Source organism: Bos grunniens, chromosome 11, assembly GCF_055505025.1.
Source record: "Bos grunniens cultivar Pamir isolate PY7600 chromosome 11, Bosgru_T2T1.0, whole genome shotgun sequence".
NCBI lineage: Eukaryota > Metazoa > Chordata > Mammalia > Artiodactyla > Bovidae > Bos > Bos grunniens.
The window spans coordinates 100,167,374-100,186,951 of record NC_141175.1 but is presented as its reverse complement, the minus strand read 5'-3'; the positions used below and the strand labels follow the sequence as shown (position 1 = coordinate 100,186,951).

The window sequence follows — 19,578 nt, the reverse complement described above, 5'->3', positions numbered from 1 at the left end:
CCATACTTTTCCTGTTTTCTGTCCAAAGGATGACTTCAAGGGTCTTTCTAAAGATCGTTTCACATGTCTTCTAGAATTATCACTGCACTCTACCACAGATATAATTTTGTACTTTTTAAGATAACAGCAGGTGATTTCCTACCAAAAATGTTGGTCTTTGGGTCAACTTTAAAAATGAGAATAATATTTATCATTAATGAGATGCTTTGTCTTTTACAGAATTCTTTTCCATAGCTTGAAGTCCTAAAGAGGTATACAGAAAACCTTTTGTATAAACTTATTTGTACTTTGTAGGCTTGTAAAAGCTTACCTGTAAACCAGGTGAATTGGTTGGTTTGTGTATGGGTATATTTTCACTAATGATTCAATTGCTTTAAAGTTTGTTGTTCTGTTGGCTTATCTATGTCCTCTTAGGTCAGTTTTGTTGTTTTTATTGTTCTAGAAAGTCATTATTTCATTTGCATTTTTAAATTTATGGGAAGAAATCTATTTTTCATGATTTAAAAAATCTTCACTTTATTTGTATTTAAGTTCTACTTTAGTTTTCCTAACATTGTTATTTTTATCTTTCTTTACTTTGATCAAAATTCATAGAAGTTTATTTATTTTATTCTTTTTCAAAGAATTGCATTCTGGTTGGCTTCTAATTTATAAATTTCTGCTCTCTATTATTTAGTTACTTCTACTTTATTAGGGTGTATTTTGTCATTATTTAAAAAATTACTGAATTGAAAGTTTACCTCATTAATTATTGAAGTTACTTGTTTTCCAGTATGTTGACTCCAAACTTATAAGGATTATTAATCGCTGAAAAAACAGTTACAATTGAAAACATAATTAGCATTACTTTCAATATTTTCAGTGATGAATACTTTTATGAACTGACAAGCTCCACAATTGGCATGGCTATATGACATTAGTCTTATTAAAGTGGACAAAGATATTTAAATAGTTTAGTTGTTATAACTCCTACTGAGCCATTTTCTTGTCATCATCTTGTCCAAAATATGGCTATTTATTTATTCTCATTAAATTCACAGCTGTGGAAAACTGACACTTGAGACTATGTTATAAACAAAACATTTATGATACTCTATTTTGGAGATTAATCCTTTGTTGATTGCTCTGTTTGAAAGGACATATACACCCCAATGTTCATTGTGGCACTTTTTCAATAGCTAGGACATGGGAGCAACCTAAATGTCCATCAACAGAGTAATGGATAAAGAAAATATGGCACATATGCACAATGGAATATTACTCAGCCATAAAAGAACCATTTGCAGCAACATGGGTGGGCCTAGAGATTATTATACTGAGTGAAGTAAGTCAGACACAGAAAGACAAATATCATATGATATTGTTTATATGCAGAATCTAAAAAAATGGTAACTAATGAACTTATTTTCAAAACAAGAGTCACAGATGTAGAAAACAAACTTATGGTTACCAGGGGATATGGTGAGTTCAGTTCAGTCACTCAGTCATGTCTGACTCTTTGCGACCCCATGGACTGCAGCATGCCAGGCCTCCCTGTCCATCACCAACTCCCAGAGTTTACTCAAACTCGTGTCCATTGAGTCGGTGATGCCATCCAACCATCTCATCCTCTGTCGTCCCCTTCTCCTCTCGCCTTCAATCCTTCCCAGCATCAGGGTCTTTTCAAATGAGTCAGCTCTTCGCATCAGGTGGACAAAATATTGGAGTTTCAGCTTCAACATCAGGACTGATTTCCTTTAGAATGGACTGGTTGGATCTCCTTGCAGTCCAAGGGGCTCTCAAGAGTCTTCTCCAACACCACAGTTCCAAAGCATCAATTCTTCGGCGCTCAGCTTTCTCTATAGTCCAATTCTCACATTCATACATGACTACTGGAAAAACCATAGCCTTGACTAGGGTGAACAGGGATAAAATTGGGAATTGGGGATTGACATATACACACTGTGCTGTGCTGAGTCACTCAGTCGTGTCTGACTCTCTGCGACCCCACAGAGCCCACTAGGCTCCTCTGTCCATGGGGATTCTCCAGGTAAGAATACTGGAATGGGTTGCCATGCCCTCCTCCAGGGAATGTTCTCAACCCAGGGATTGAACCCAGGTTTCCCACTTTGCAGGTGGATTCTTTACTGTCTGAGCCACCAGGGAAGCCCAAGAATACTGGAGTGGGTGGTCTGTCTCTTCTGTAGGGGATCTACCTGATCCAGGAATTAAACCGGGGTCTCCTGCATTTAAGGTGGCTTCTTTACCAGCTGAGCTACCCGGGAAGCCCGGCATATACACACTACTATGTATAAAATAGATAACTAATAAGAACCTGCTGTATAGCACAGGGAACTCTATTCAGTACTCTCTAATGGCCTGTATGGGGAAAAATCTTTAAAAAAAAGTGGAGACATATATATACATATGTATATACATATATATATATATATGATTCACTTTGCTGTACACGTGAAACTAACACAACATTTTAAATCAATGATACTCCAATAAAAACTTTTTAAAAATAAAATAAAAATAAAAAGTATTCATGGTACTCTAAATTTATGTAAATTTATCTATTGCAAGTTATAATAATAGCAATAAAGAAAATGGTAAAGACTAAAGAATTCGGGGAGATGATGCAAATGAAATTGCACTTTCCTAATAATTGGTGTGAAATCATTACTGCTTTTAACTTGCAAACCATCTGTATTCTGAGGAGAACTTAACACCGTACATTAGTGGTAAAGCTGGAAACATGACTGTTGATGATGCATCAGGACCTGTAAAATACAGTTTGGTCTTTATGAAGTCAAATAAATGCCTCCTGAGATGAAATAGGAATATTAAATGAAACTCTTGTTAAAGATGAATTCTCATGATCCAAATGTGTATAATTTAGAGGAATGGTAATATACGTATTTAAGGCTAGAAATATATCCTTCTGATCCTGTTTCAGTTGCTTTGCATGGTTTTGACGTATAGAGTTTTTACTTTAGCTCAATTCTCAGTGTTTTACATTTTCCTTGTGATTTTTTTATTGTAGCTCAATAAGTATTTAGGATTGTAGTTTGAGTTATAGTAATAAACATTTTGAGATGTATGGTTATTTTTAAATTTTTATTCATAGTTTAGTCCATTTTGGTTATATAGACCTGGTTGGTTTTTTATATTGATTGAGACATCTTCTGTGGCCTAATGGGGCTTCCCAGCTGGGTGAGCGGTAAAGAATTTGCCTGCCAATGCAGGAGACGCAGGAGACTTGTGTTCGATCCCTGGGTTGGGGATATCTTCTGGAATAGGAAATGGCAACCCATTCCAGTATTCTTGCCTGGAAGATTCCATGGACAGAGGAGCCTGGCAGGCTACAGTCCCTGGGGTTGCAAAGGGTCAGATACAACTGAGTGCACGCACATACACACACACACACACACACACACACACACTCTGACTTAATAGGTGGTCATTTAAAACTACATTTCAAGCTTTGATTGAAAAAGATTGTGTGTTCTCCATTCCATGCAGGCACTTGTACACATACACCGGCACACATATGTGCATACACGCAGAGGACTAGATGAAATTTCAAATTATGGAGTGCAGATATGAAATAGCATTACCAATTTTTTGGGTTATTTTGTCTATTAGTTTCTGGGGGTACATTAAAACCACTCTCTAAGACTGTGATGTCAATTGCTGTTTGTAAGTTTGTTATTTTTTGCTTTAATATTTTAATGCTTTGTTATTAAGTATCTACTAGCTCAATATTGTTAAAATCTTCTGAGTAAATCCTTCCTTTACTTATTAGGTTACTCATTAATGTCCCTATTTTAAACATTTTTCTTGTGGCTCAAAGTCTGTTTTTTCTTATATCCCTATTGCTATTCAAAATAAACTTCATTTTGCACATGTATTTTTTTCTGTATCTATGTTTTCCACACCTATATTTTCCAGACATGTTTTTTCCCTAACCATAATTATCATATCAAAGCAACTGGGTAATTTTCCTTTAGCTGTGTCTCGTTAAACCACATGTGAGTAGACTTTCTATCTTTAATTTAAAATTTCAAATATCTGCAGTTTAAGGAGAAGCATAATTATGTATGTTGTGCATAATGATATATTCAGACTTTACCGTCTGTTTACTACACTTTTACCTGGTCTCTTCAGTTCTCTTTTCTTGTCATATTTTCGCTGAGTCAAGTTTTCCCTTCATTTTTTAATATATTATCATATATTCTCTTTCCATATTTTTTGTGGTTACATTTCAATTTTAATAAGATACCTGAGTAAACAGGACCCAGTCCAGTCTGCCTTGGCTCACATCTCAGGAACATTTTCTTGCATAATTTTGTAGTTGTATGATTTTTTGGTACATAACTGAAATTCTGAGCTCAGTTACCCTTTGGTGAAATGGGGATAGTAAAAGTGCCCATGTCCTAGGCTGTTGTGAGAATTAAGTTTGTTAATATATGTAAAATGTGAAAATTATATTTGGGATCACAGTAAACATATTATTTTCTGTTTTCTTATTGTTTGTTGTCTTCATGAATAATATTTATATTAAAAAAATTTTACCTGCTATCTGCCAATTTCAGAATTATATCTTTTTACCTTATAATTTAGACCTGATTTGTAGTTAATTTCCTCCACGACTTAGTTTTTAATTTTTGCAAACAATGTCTACATAGATTTCTAAACATGCTTACCATTTTTTCTTCATTGTTACTTCTTCTGTTTCCTCTTTTTTCCAGATTGTTTTCTTTTTAATGAAATGTGTAATTTAGTGGATACTTTGGGAAGGGAGGCTTCCATTGATAAATTCTCCTGATCTTTGTATGAAAATGTCTTTATTTTGAGTATTCTCTTGAATGATTATATCACAGAGTATCAGTTCAGTTCAGTTCAGTCACTCAGTTGTGTCCGACTCTGCGACCCCATGAATTGCAGCACGCCAGGCCTCCTTGTCCATCACCAACTCCCGGAGTTCACTTAAACTCACGTCCATCGAGTCAGTGATGCCATCCAGCCATTTCATCCTCTGTCATCCCCTTCTCCTCCTGCCCTCAAACCCTCCCAGCATCAGAGTCTTTTCCAATGAGTCAACTCTTCGCATGAAGTGGCCAAAATACTGGAGTTTCAACTTTAGCATCAGTCCTTCCAAAGAACACCCAAGACTGATCTCCTTTAGAATGGACTGGTTGGATCTCTTTGCAGTCCAAGGGACTCTCATGAGTCTTCTCCAACACCACAGTTCCAAAACATCAATTCTTCAGTGCTCGGCTTTCTTCACAGTCCAACTCTCAAATCCATGCATGACTACTGGAAAAACCATAGCCTTGACTAGACGAACCTTTGTTGGCAAAGTAATGTCTCTGCTTTTGAATATGCTATCTAGGTTGGTCATAACTTTCCTTCCAAGGAGTAAGCATCTTTTAATTTCATGGCTGCAATCACCATCTGCAGTGATTTTGGAGCCCCAAAAAATAAAGTCTGACAGTGTTTCCACTGTTTCCCCATCTATTTCCCATGAAGTGATGGGACCAGATGCCATGATCTTAGTTTTCTGAATGTTGAGCTTTAAGCCAACTTTTTCACTCTCCTCTTTCACTTTCATCAAGAGGCTTTTTAGTTCCTCTTCACTTTCTGCCATAAGGGTGGTGTCATCTGCATATCTGAGGTTATCGATATTTTTCCCAGCAATCTTGATACCAGCTTGTGCGTTATAGGAGCTGAAATGATAGCCATTTATCATCTGCTGCTACTGATTAGTCACACAGTTTTGTCAGACTCTGTGACCCCATGGACTGTAGCTCACCAGGCTCCTCTGTCCATGGAATTCTCCAGGCAAGAATGCTGGAGTGGGTTGCCACTGCCTTCTCCAGGGGATCATCCCAACCCAGGGATTGAACCCGCGTCCGCTGTGTCTCCTACATTGCAGGCGGATTCTTTACCTGGTGAGCCATCGGGGACGCCTTATCATCTGGAAGTATTATTTCATTACTTTCTGTTCTCTTTGGTTGTGAAGGAGAATTTCATTGTCACTCTCATCGCACTTTGAGTTAACCTGACTTTTCTCTTGACCTGTAGTTACCATACTTGAAGAGAAGTAGCTCAGCAGTTGAAGATGTGTTGGACCTACTTTTGGAAAAGATGTCTCCCAGTCAGAGATTGTTGTTGTTGCTTTTCTTTTCCAGTAGCCCAATTGTTTTTGAGTCTTTGCAACCCCATGGACCACAGGACACCAGGCCTCCCTGTCTCTCAACAACTCCCGAAGGTTGCCTAAGTTCATGTCCATTGCATCCGTGATGCCATCCAGCCATCTCATCCTCTAAAGCCCTCTACTCCTTCTGCCCTCAATCTTTCCCGTCATCAGGGACTTTTCCAATGAGTTGTCTGTTTGCATCAGATAACCAAAATACTGGAGCTTCAACTTTAGCATCAGTCCTTCCAACAAGTCTTCAGGGTTGATTTCCCTTAAGATTGACGGGTTTGATCTCCTTGCTCTCCAGGGAAATTCCAGGAGTCTTCTCCATCACCACAGTTTGAAGGCATCAATTCTTTGGCGATCTGCCTTCTTTATGGTCCAGCTGTCACACCCGTATGTGACCACTGGAAAGACTATAGCCTTGACTATAAGGACCTTTGTTGGCAGAGTAACGTCAGAGGTAGAAAGACAGTATTCAGTTGCAGTTCTGCCATTAATATTGTCTTGTGATCCTGGCAGGTCTTCACCTACTTGGTTCTCGCATTTAAGGATAGAAGTAGGGATCTGTATCTGCTTCTGGCTGTTTAATATTTCCATAGGGATAACGTGAAAGACTCTGTAGGGAAGGAAAATATTCGTCACAAAGATTTTACTTTTTACAGCAAAAGAAAACAAGCCAAGAGAAACATGTGTTCATTATATTAAAGAGCTGTGTGAACATGGGCGTCTTATCATGCTAAATGAGACATACACAATTACAGCTTACTCTCTTGCAATTACATCTTTTAAATGTAATGAGTCATAATTGATGTACTTCCTGCAACAGTCCTGCACATTGTTCATCGGTGTCCAAGGGCTTTCTGATCTTGATTTTTATAGATTCATTCCTGTTTGAAGATGTGTGTGTTCTTCTCTCTCCAGTAGTTCCAGGGGAGGGCATGGGAATCCCTCTACAAGCTCTCCTTGTGGTCATGAAAAAATCATATTTTCAAATTTAGTTCAATTTGATTTTTTAATTGGAGTATAGTTGATTTGCAATGTTGTGTTAGTTTTAGGTGTACTACAGATTGACTCAGTTATATACACACACGTGGGCCTCCCTGGTGGCACCACGATAAGAATCTTCCTGTCAATGCAGGATACTTGGGTTAGATCCCTGGGTCGGGAAGATCCTCTGGAGGAGGAAATGGTAACCCACTCCAGTATCTTTCTTAGAGAATTCCATGGATAGAGGAGCCTGGCGGGCTACAGTCCATGGGGTTGCCAAAGAGTCAGACTGGACTGAGTAACTGAGCATGCACACACACACATATCCTTTTTCAGATTCTTTTCCCTTATAGCTTATTACAAAATATTGAATATAGTTCTCTGTGCTGTACAATTGGTGCAACCACTATCTAGAAAAGTATGAGGATCCTTAGGAAACTAGAGAGTGACCATGTGCCCCACTGCTGGGCATATATCTGGAGAAAACCATAATTTGAAAATATACATGCACCCCAGTGCTCACTGAAGCACGGTTCACAATAGCCAAGGCATGGAAGCAACCTAGACGTCCACTGACGGATGAATGGGTGAAAAGAATGTGGTCCATACACACAATAGAGTACTACTTAGCCATAAAAAAGAATGAAATAATGCCATTAGCAGCAATGTGGATGAACCTAAAGATGATCATACTAAGTGAAGTAAACCAGACAGAGACAGATAAATATATGATACTGCTTATGTGTGGAATCTTTAAAATGATACAAATGAACTACTATACGAAACACAGACATAGAAAACAAACTTACGGTTACCAAAGTGGGTGACGGGGGAGAGAGAAATTAGGAGTTTGGGATTAACAGATAACGCACTCCTATATATATTAATAACATAGATAACCAACAAGGACAGAAGTCATATTTTAAAGGTGAATTTCATGTTATTCCTTAGTATTGGCCTACAGAGGCTCATGTGTCAAGGAAAGAGAAACGAAATTCACAACTGAACTTAGCAATTTTGACTGATAATGAAACAGAGTACATACACATACTCGCCCTGCATTGGAAGCACTCTGAGGCCACTTAAAGGGTTTGTGAACCATGGACATTCCTCATTGAGGCCCAGGACCAAGAAGCACCCCTCTGCCGTATTCCTGAGATCCTGCCCCTGCTGGTCCTGTGACTCCCGATTCGTGAGCTTATTTCGTGCAATGCGTGGGCTGGGACACCTGAGCTGTGTTACGCACCCCAGCATGGCAGTGTCTTCCCCTGTGGCCTAGAGGGTGGAGATGGGAGAGGCTGATAGGCCCTGTATGATGGCCTCTTTCATGGAGTCATAATAGCTCACGATGGAGCCTTTTTTCATGCCAGGAATCTGAGTCAGGTGCTTTACACCCAGTATTCTCTTTAATCCTCACAGTAACTCTTGGAGGCAGGCACCATTACGATCCCCAGTTTCAAAAAGTAGGTGAGGAAACAGGTTTAGAGAGCTTAGGTGTCACAGCTATTACATGGGAGAGGTGGGTTCATGGGGAGTGTACTTGGGCACTCCCCTGTGTCTCGCCCTGGCAGCCTGCCTTCTGTGGAGAAGGCTATGAAGTTTGGAAATCTGCCCATGGTGTCCAGAATGTCTTGACTGGCCTGGTTTCATTCAACCTTAACCTGGACCCAGAGACCTGCACTGAGGTCCCGCTTGAACCTTTTTATCTCATGTGGACTGTCTGAGATTTTCACTGTAAAATTAGACAGTAATGAGGATCACTGGGGGAACCAACTGAAATGATACATGAAAGCAAGTTGTGACTGCAGAGTTAAGGTTAGTGTGACACATGGTGACTCTGCTGAGTTAGCATAGAAAACTACGACAAGGCAGACCCCGTAACCCTAGAATTCCTCAACTTGCATCTAGAATTCCTCGATGTGTGTCTAGAATTCCTCAACGTGTGTCTAGACTTCCTGAATCTTGGTCTGGCCTTCTCCACCTCCCTAACTGAATCTTGGTCTGGCCTTCTCCACCTCCTAACTCAGGGATTGTAGAATTTGAACGTGTGTTTGAAGTATGTATTTAGTTTCTCCTGTACTGCAGAGTGAATCAGCTATATGTGTACATTGTTGTTCAGCTGCTAAGTCATGTCCAACTCTTTGTGACCCCATGGACTAGCACACCAGGCTCTCCTCCACCTCCCAGAGTTTGTGCAAAGTCATGTCCATTGAGTTGGCGATGCCATCCAACCATCTCATGATCTGTTACCTGCTTCTCCTTTTGAGATATATGTGTGTGTGTGTGTGTGTGTGTACATATAGCCCCTCTAACTCAACATTGTAAAGCAACTATACTCCAATAGAAAAAATTTTAAAAAAAGAATTTCATAAGAGTAGAACATTTCTTTAAATATGTGAAGTCTCTGAATAAAAGCTATTTATTAATATGTATTTAACATGTTAGAGATTCATAGGTTAGAGGTTCAACCCATATAAATTGAGCCACCGTGTAAATGTTAATAGGACAAAGTTCTGTTTCAACGGGTTTACAGGAGAAAAGATGTTGAATCTGTTTCACCGCTGCAAATGCATACATACTTACTAAATCAGACACACGTACACATGTACCTGCACACGTGCACATGTAAACGACACTTCAGGACGTAAGCGTCATGCAGGAAGGGCGTTTACTTACTGACTCCCTGTCTAGAACAATGTCTGGCTCATAGTAGGTACTCAATAAACAATCGTTGTTTAAATAACTAAGTAATATTTAGAGATGCTTTTGTTTCTGCTCACTTTAATCACGTGGTCCTGAAGGGAATCATCCGTCCTGAACTGTCCATGGTTTGTTTGTTGCCCTAGTGCATGTCTTAATTCTGTGCCCTTTCCTTCTCAAATATACTAGTTTGTATGGTGGTTCGCTCAGTCACCCCACTTACAATGCATCTGCTATTATTGCACCAGCTCAGAGTGGTGCCTTAGGCTCTGTTGCCCCAAACCTGAGTGCACCCACTTACTAGCTGTGGATTTAGGGGTGAGTTAATGAACCTCTCTAACTTCAGTTATTTCATCTGTAGATAATGACAGTACAGTAAGTCCCCTGCATACAAACAAGTTCCATTCTGAGAGAGCGTTCATAAGCCCAGTTTGTTCTCTCCAAGAAAGTTAGGCTAGGCACCCAACTAATACAATCGACTATACAGTACTGTACTGCCACAGCTTTATAAATGCTTTTTGCACAAATAATACATAAAAAAACAAACACAAAAAATAAATCATTTTTAATCTTACAGTACAGTACCTTGAAAAGTACCATTGTAACAGCCTGATACCTGGCATCCAGAGGCTGGCATCGAGAGAACAGGCAAGAAGAGTCACTGACTGGAGGAGGTGGGAGATGGTAGAGCTGAAGGATCGTCAGCAACAGGAGACGGAGGGCGAGCTGCAGTTTCACTCATGCCTGACGTTAATGGCACAGCTTCTGGTTCCTTGCTGGGACCATACGTACGTTCACATCTTTGGAAGTTCACAACTTGACAGTTTGTATGTAGACTTACTGTAGCTTCCTGATTGGGTTGTTGAGACAGAGTTTATCCACTTAAGAAAACTTGCTCCCTGAGAGACCTTGAGATGTGGTTGGCCTTTGTATGAGAGCAGACGCCCTGTTTCCTTCTCTGGAGCCTCAGTGTTACGCCATAGAGGTCTCTCTGTCCAGTGGTTCTGTAGCCAGTTGTCAGATTGCCTAGACATTCCTGTCTCCAGGTGCTGGTGTTATGTGTAGGTTTCTCTCTAAATTGTGTGTATTTCAATGTCCAATGTTGCCTATCCTTAAAAAACCATCATGCTGCTTTTGTAAGCTAATTTGCAAGGAAAGAGAAAATTCTTTATTTTATCCCAGGTTCCTGTCTTGAAACCCAACGCCCAGGGTCAGGGGTCAGGTGAGCCCTTCTCTGCATCAGCAGCCTGTCTTCCCTACCCTCCTCCTGACACCCCCTGAGCTTTTGGGTCTACAGTGTCATCAAGGTCCCTAGACAAGTCTGCTCACACACGGGCAGGGGAAACATGTTTTTTCAGCGTATTTTCAAGTCCCTTTCTAAAGGAATACTATTTGTACAAATACAAATAGTATTCCTTTAGAAATCTGGATGGGAAAGAGTTTTAAAACAAAGTGCTACTCAGAGTCATTACTGCAATTTTAAAACCACCCACCGACCCTCTCTCAGCTTCCCAGGTGGTGCTAATGGTAAAGAACCTGTCTGCCAATGCAGGAGATATAAAGAGATGTGAGTTCGATCCCTGGGTTGGGAAGATCCCTTGGAGGAGTGCATGGCAACCCACTCCAGTATTTTTGCCTGGAGAATTCCACAGATGGAGAGGAGCCTGGCGGGCTACAGTTCATGTGGTCACAAAGGGGTGGACACAACTGAAATGACTTAGCGTGCACACGACCCTCTCTATCACCAGCATCCTCAGGCAGAATTGCATATTGGCTGAGTGTACATTTTCTCTAAGAAAACACTAAAATGGTGAGGAGGAGGAACGATGAGAAATCCCAGCCCAGCCCCCTCTTTCCTATCTGACTGGAGTTTCCATTGTGCTGGATGGGGAAGGATACCGTTGGTACCAGCTGTTCTCACTTGGGAGAATGAGCATCCTTCTTTGAGACTTCTCTGGTGAACTATCTGGAAGGCAGGGAGGATGCTGCCTCTAGCTTGAGCTTATGTTTTTCAGGGAATTAGAAAACACATACGCCTGCACGCAAGCTCCAGCCCCAGTCCCTCTGCGCCCTGTGGCCCCGGCTGAGTTTCTGCAGAGCTCTGTGTCACTATCTGACAGATGGCTGTTTATTGGCTAGGCTGGACTCAGTGTCCTTCCCTCCTCAGGGTACAGTCTCCTGAGATGGAAACCATGTATCTTTGTGTCTGTCTACCTCTGTGGAGCTTGGTGTGTTCAGAGATAAAACTTAGGATGTCTACATTGTTTTATATTTTCAGTTGTTTCATATCTATCATCCATGTTGCTTTTCCTGGAAGTCTTTATTGTGTTTTATCTTATTCTTAACCTCTCTCAAGAGTGCTACTGGTTTTGCCGAAAGGACTGGTTGATTGGATAGTTAATGTATGTATTGAATGACCTCACTCACTCCCCAGCGATTTTGTTTGTTTGCTGTTTTTTTTTCATTTGATCTTGCTGTTTTCACTTCTGAGTTTTGAAGTCCCTGACACCAGGGGAGTTGTTGCTAATTCTAAATCTGTGGACGAAAGTGCATCACTGGCAGGACTCCAGTCTTCCATTTCCCCCCTCAGTGTGTTAGTAGGTTGGACTGCTATTTTGATGAAACATAATATATGAAGAAGGTGGAGCGGTAAGACTCTACATAAGGATCCTTAAGATGCAAACGTCTTGATGTTCCTTGAAACCCTGGCGGTCTTTGCAATGAAAGGCAAATGGTATGACACTTGGTTGTGCAAAGAGCTGATAAAAATCCGAAGCCAGAGAGGAGGCAAAGTAGATGAACGTGCTATATGATTCTAGATGGTTTGGAAAATAGTGTAATTTACCAAATAGGGAAGTCTCTTAGTTTAGCCCAAGGCTCCAGTGTACCCATAGGTCCCCACCATGCAAATCACTGGTGATTGAATATGAGCAACCACTTGATTGAAAAATGAAATCAGGGAGCAATTACTGGCAATTGTGGATTCCTTTCCTACCCTTTGATCTACTTATTTTAAGCAAGTGGTCAGTTTATTTAGAAGGCGGGCTCTTCAAGGATTAAAAACCAAACAGAAAATAAAACCCGGGCACAAGGTGGTTGGGTGGGTGGGGTAGGCTTCCTGAATAGCCTCGTAGAGCTTAACAATGACAGTGGGCAAACGGCAAAACCCAAAAGCAGCATCAATCATTTACTAACACATGGGCTGAAAGACAAATGCCAGGATTTAACATCTAACCCACGGGGGTTAAAATAAAAATTGCTTTCAGCTGTTGGCCTGCACGGACAGTTTTGAATCTAGGTTACAGAATCTTATCACCTCTCCCCCAGCCCAGAGCTTCCTCCCTCTGTGCTCCGGTCTAGCAGGCTCTGCAAAGGGTCTGTTCTGTAAACAGTCACCAGAACTTACTAAGTCCCTGAATTCTGAAATTCCCCCTACACAATCCCTGCACACTGGAAAGTCTTTACCATCAGAATGATTTTTTCAGACCTGATCCTTTCTTGGTCAACCCCCTTCTATCACTGAAATGGAAAATGAAGAGAAAGGAAAAGAGAAAAGATGAGGGTCCAGAGTCACAAGGAGATGAAACTCAGTAAAATTAAAGATGTGGAGGGACTTGGCTGGTGGTCCAGTGGCTAAGACCCTGTGTTCCCAATGCAGGGGGCCCAGGTTCAATCCTGGTTGGGGAACTAGATCCCGCATGCGGCAACTGAGGAACCTATATACCATGACTAAGACCTGGCACAGTCCGGTAAATAAATGTTAAAAAAAAAAAAATGCCCAGCATAGAATAAGGGCTTTGGGATCTGCTTCATAGCCATACAGTGTAAGTGGGCCAGGCAGAATGAATGCAGAGCACGTTCTGTGATGACTTAGTGCTGCGGTTCACATGAAACATAACCTGAAGACTTGTCTAAATAGGAATACTCAGTGTGGCCAGGGCTCACACTCAGCGTTTTGCCATCAGGGATCCTGTTTCCTACCTGGCTGTGTTAGAAACTCCCTGGATCAGTTTACTTGGTGTTGGGAGGCATGTATTTCATCCCAGGGCATTGCATCTGCAGAAATACTTTGTCCAGTGTCACTTATTTCCTGGGGCAGAGCTGCTGCCTTGGTGGGCTCTGTGTACTCAGTCTCTTCAGTCGTGTCCGACTCTTGGAGACTCTGGACTTCAGCCCGCCAGGCTTCTCTGTCCATGGGATTCTCCAGGCAAGAAAAATGGAGTGGGTAGCCATTCCCTCTCCAGGGGCTCTTCCCACGTCAGGGATCGAATCCGTGTCTCCTGCATCGGCAGGTGGATTCTTTACTGCTGAGCCACCAGGGAAGCCAAGTGGGCCGTGGGGTGGTCGTCTCCAGGCTGTCTGCATGGTGCGGGCTGTGTCTTCCACCTCGACTGCATTTTGCTCACAGAGTATTTTGCCGAATTGATATGATACAAGCCTCACATTGTTCCTCTGTTGGCTGTCCTAGACCCTGAGTGTGCTGATAGCAAGAACTGAACATCCTTGGGACCCATCCCCCTGTCCCCTCCCAGCTGTAGCTTCAAAAAGGAGAATGTGACCCATTACCAGGGCATTCTAAGTAATCTACTTCCTTGGCAGGAAGTAATCAAGGCTTTCAAGTACATAATTGGTTTCGGTTTTTTGAAAACTAGTTAGTGGTAAACAATTGAATATAAAATTCAAAACCATGAATAACTCTAAGTGAGAAATGAGAAATAGGATTATAGAAAAGTACAGTGTGTGTGTATTTGTTTATCTATTTACCATTTCTTTACTGTCTTCTCTTTCCTCCAACTTCAAGGACAATTCTTATCTTGGAAAGGAAGAGATCAATTTGCTTTTGACAAGATCAGTATATAAAATGTGTACTTTACATAGACTCTATTAGCTGTCTCTTTCATGTCAGTCTCTTGGACAGTTCCTGGACAAAGAGTGACCCCCTTGGACTACAGAGGTAGCCCTCTAGCAGATGTGGCCCAAGCTTGTCCCTTCATTGGAATAGATTTTAAAGAGATTCTAGAGGGTTCTAGAAATACCACAAGGCACAGAATGAGGGGGCTGTATCAGTGGACTATTTATTTTGCCCTGTGGTTCCTGAGTTCACCACCATGGTTTAGCCACTTTAGCAGCCCAGAGAACTTCCCTTGTGACCTGCCTGCCCTGGACTGATTGGGGCAGCAGAAGCGTGGCACCCCCCCGGCCCTGGGTGTGTCTGCTAGCCCCGCACCCCCAGGACCTGTGATCCAAGGGATCCAGTTCCAGGAGCATCTTCCTGGCCACCCTAGCCCTGGTCAGAGCCTGGTTCCTCCCAGGCACCTCCAAGGTTGGGGCCGAAGAACTCTGTCATTTGAAGGAATAGCTTGTTATTGTTTTCAATTTGTGATTTTTCTTGAAATCCAGAGAAATAATAGTCTTTATATATACATACATATGGGCTTCCCATATGGCTCAGTGGTAAAGAATCTGCCTGCCAAGCAGAAGACATGGGTTCAGTCCCTGGGTCAGGAAGATCCCCTGGAGGAGGGAATGACAATGCACTCCAGTATTCTTGCCTGGGCAGTCCTGTGGGCAGAGGAGCCTGGCGGCCTACAGTCTATGCAGTTGCAAAAGTCAGACATGAGTGAGCAACTGAGCCTGCACCCATGGCTAAAAAGAACAGTGAGGAGAAATAGAATAAAAGTTTCCCCTGGCCCCTCCCAACCTCATCTTCATTACAGTCTTAGTTGCGTCTTAAGACTGACTTTTGGAATTGAGCTGTTGACAGGTGGCAGACAGGGTGGCCCTAGTGGTGCATGAGTAGGGAGGGCACTGGTGAGATGTGAATAGGGAGGCAGGGATAGGGGAAGCTGGCAGGTGAGCTGGAGGGCCACTACTTGCCTTGGCTAAAGCTAGTTGTCCCCCTGAACACATTGATATGGGTGAGGGACAGAGGGCCCAGTCTGCTGATTTTCCAGGATAAACCAGACAAGAGAATTTCTACCTGCAAACTCAATTTCCAGATATTAGCTCAATATTTTAGAACATCAGATGAACAAAACAAAATAGCCCTGAAGGCCATGATAGCCCATGGCCTGTCAGTTTGCAACCTCTGGTCCAGACTTTTTCATGTTACATGAAGTTTTGTCTATTGTCTGGGACAGTTAGGGTTACTTGGAATTTGTTGTGTATTCAACTTCAGTCAGTCGGTCAGTCAGTTCAGTCGTTCAGTCGTGTCTTACTCTTTGCAACCCCATGAATCGCAGCACACCAGGCCTCCCTGTCCATCACCAACTCCCGGAATTCACTCAAACTCATGTCCATCGAGTCAGCGATGTCATCCAGCCATCTCATCCTCTGTCACCCCCTTCTCCTCTTGCCTCCAATCCATCCCAGCATCAGAGTCTTTTCCAATGAGTCAACTCTTTGCATGAGGTGGCCAAAGGACTGGAGTTTCACTTTAGCATCATTCCTTCCAAAGAACACCCAGGGCTGATCTCCTTTAGAATGGACTGGTTGGATCTCTTTGCAGTCCAAGGGACTCTCAAGAGTCTTCTCCAACACCACAGTTCAAAAACATCAATTCTTCAGCTCTCAGCTTTCTTCACAGTCCAACTCTCACATCCATACATGACCACTGGAAAAACCATAGCCTTGACTAGACGGACCTTTGTTGGCAAAGTAATGTCTCTGCTTTTGAATATGCTATCTAGGTTGGTCATAACTTTTCTTCCAAGGAATAAGCGTCTTTTAATTTCATGGCTACAGTCACCATCTGCAGTGATTTTGGAGCCCCCCAAAATATAGTCTGACACTGTTTTCACTGTTTTCCCATCTATTTCCCATGAAGTGATGGGACCAGATGCCATGATCTTAGTTTTCTGAATGTTGAGCTTTAAGCCAACTTTTTCACTCTCCTCTTTCACTTTCATCAAGAGGCTTTTTAGTTTCTCTTCACTTTCTGCCATAAGGGTGGTGTCATCTGCATATCTGAGGTTATTGATATTTCTCCTGGCAATCTTGATTCCAGCTTGTGCTTCTTCCAGCCCAGCGTTTCTCATGGTGTACTCTGCATATAAGTTAAATAAGCAGGGTGACAATACACAGCCTTGACATACTCCTTTTCCTATTTGGAACCAGTCTGTTGTTCCATGTTCAGTTCTAACTGTTGCTTCCTGACCTACATATAGATTTCTCAAGAGGCAGGTCAGGTGGTCTGGTATTCCCATCTCTTTCAGAATTTTCCACAGTTTATTGTGATCCACACAGTCAAAGGCTTTGGCGTAGTCAATAAAGCAGAAATAGATGTTTTTCTGGAACTCTCTTGCTTTTCCCATGATTCAGCAGATGTTGGCAATTTGATCTCTGGTTCCTCTGCCTTTTCTAAAACCAGCTTGAACATCTGGAAGTTTATGGTTCATGTATTGCTGGAGAAGCCTGGCTTGGAGAATTTTGAGCATTACTTTACTAGCATGTGAGATGAGTGCAATTGTGCGGTAGTTTGAGCATTCTTTGGCATTGCCTTTCTTTGGGATCGGAATGAAAACTGACCTTTTCCAGTCCTGTGGCCACTGCTGAGTTTTCCAAATTTGCTGGCATATTGCGTGCAGCACTTTCACAGCATCATCTTTCAGGATTTGAAATAGTTCAACTGGAATTCCATCACCAGTTGGTAGCTAGTGGTAGCTTTGTTCGTAGTGATGCTTTCTGAGGCTCACTTGACTTCACATTCCAGGATGTCTGGCTCTAGGTGAGTGATCATACCATCGTGATTATCTGGGTTGTGAAGATCTTTTTTGTACAGTTCTTCTGTGTATTCTTGCCACCACTTCTTAATATCTTCTGCTTCTGTTAGGTCCATACCATTTCTGTCCTTTATCGAGCCCATCTTTGCATGAAATGTTCCCTTGATATCTCTAATTTTCTTGAAGAGATCTCTAATCTTTCCCATTCTGTTGTTTTCCTCTATTTCTTTGCATTGATTCAACGTAATAATAATCAAAATGAGTGCCATTCTCAGAGTGAGATCATGTTACAAAGAGAGAAATAAGTCAGCACACATGGTGACATACTCTTACCATTGATGAAAATGGGAAGTTGTTATGGAATTTGTGTGTGAGACATTTTCATGTTTTACCCTTTGAATAAGGACCCTGTGCATACAAACAGTGCTGGGGTGGCCATCGAGAGGCCAGCACGTCCTTCTTATGCCTCTGACACTTGGTTGACCATTAGACCTTTTTAGTTACAATTTGGCGACATTAAGTGTATTCACGATGTTGTGCCACCATCACACTTCCAGAACTTTTGCATCTTCTCAAGCAGAAACTCTGCATGTCAACCAATGAGTCCTCGCCTCTCTCCTCCCAGCCTTGGGTAACCTCTATTCTGCTTTCTGTCTCCATGAAATCAACTGTTTAATGTAGTCAATATCAGTTGAATCATGCAGTATTTGCTCTTTTGTGTTTGGAGACAGTAAAGATATTACTTTTACAGTGTAGGAGAAGGAAATGGCAACCCACTCCAGTATTCTTGCCTGGAAAATCCCACGGACAGAGGAGCCTAGTCGGCTACAGTCCATGAGGTTGCAAAGAGTTGGACACGACTGAGCAACTTCATTTTCACTTTCATACAACCTTAACAAAATTGAGACAGGTGCAAATAAACCTTTAGTGTAATCAGATATAAACCAGTGGGCCGTGCATTCCACTGGGAAATAAAAGAGAAAAGTTAAAGGTTAAAGAAGACAGAAAAGTTGGAAGTAGGAAAGTGATTGTTGTTCAGTTGCTAAGTTGTGTCCAGCTCTTTGCAACCCAACCCCATGGACTGCTGCACGCCAGGCTTCTCTGTACTCAGCTATCTCCCTGAGTTTGCTCAAATTCATGTCCATTGAGTGGGTGATGCTGTCTAACCATCTCATCCTTACATACTTATTGGTGAATTTTCTAGGTCAAGTAATGTCTTTGTTTATCTTTTTGAGGAACTTGCAGACTATTTTCCAAAATGGCTGCACAACTCATATTCTCACTGTCGTATAAGGGTTCTGATTTCTCCACACCCACAAAAACATTTGTTATTTTCTGTCTTTTTGATTATAGCCATCTTGGTGGGTGTGAGACCCATAGATTAATTAGAAGTGAGTTGTTAGGTCTCCAAGTTTAGAGATTTTTTTTATTTTCCATATTTTACTGATTTCCATTTTGACTCCATTGTGATCAAAGAATATATTCTATATTATTTCAGTTCTTTTAAATTTATTTTTTTTGACATTTGCTTTTATGTCCCAGGAAATGTTCTGTCTTGGTATATCCTCTGTGGATTCTTGGGAAGAAAGTGTATCTATCTGCTTCTGTTGGTTGGTCTTCTGTAGCAGTGGTCTAAAATCTTTTTGGCACTAGGGACCAATTTCCTGGAAGACAATTTTTCCACGGGCTGAGGACGGGGGGATGGTTTTGGGGTGATTCAATGCACATTTATTATGCATTTTATTTCTAGTGTTATTACATCAGCTCCACCTCAGATCATCAGGCATTAGATCCCAGAGGTTGGGGACTTCTGTTCTATAGGATTAGATCCTGTTGGCTGTTGATCTAGCAATTATTGAGAGAGGAAGTATATTAATTGTCCTTTCAATTCCATCAGTTTTTGTCTCGTATGTTTTATAGTTCTGTTGTTTGGTGCATATGCATTTGGACTTGCCATGTTTTCTTGGTGGATTGACCCAT

General features: G+C 41.6%; 1 protein-coding gene across 2 annotated transcripts in view; it reads left to right on the top strand.

Annotated features, from left to right (window-relative positions):
* Nucleotides 1–19,578, top strand: part of SLC9A2 (solute carrier family 9 member A2) — a 91,224-nt gene that overhangs the window by 5,898 nt on the left and 65,748 nt on the right. Inside the window, exon 1 of one of the 2 annotated variants that reach the window (XM_086327903.1) lies at nucleotides 10,455–10,665. The exons of the other annotated variant lie outside the window; for it this stretch is intronic. The gene's annotated coding sequence lies outside the window, so the exon portion shown is untranslated. Of the gene's footprint in view, nucleotides 1–10,454; nucleotides 10,666–19,578 lie in introns of those variants that run through there. 2 annotated transcript variants of the gene reach the window in all.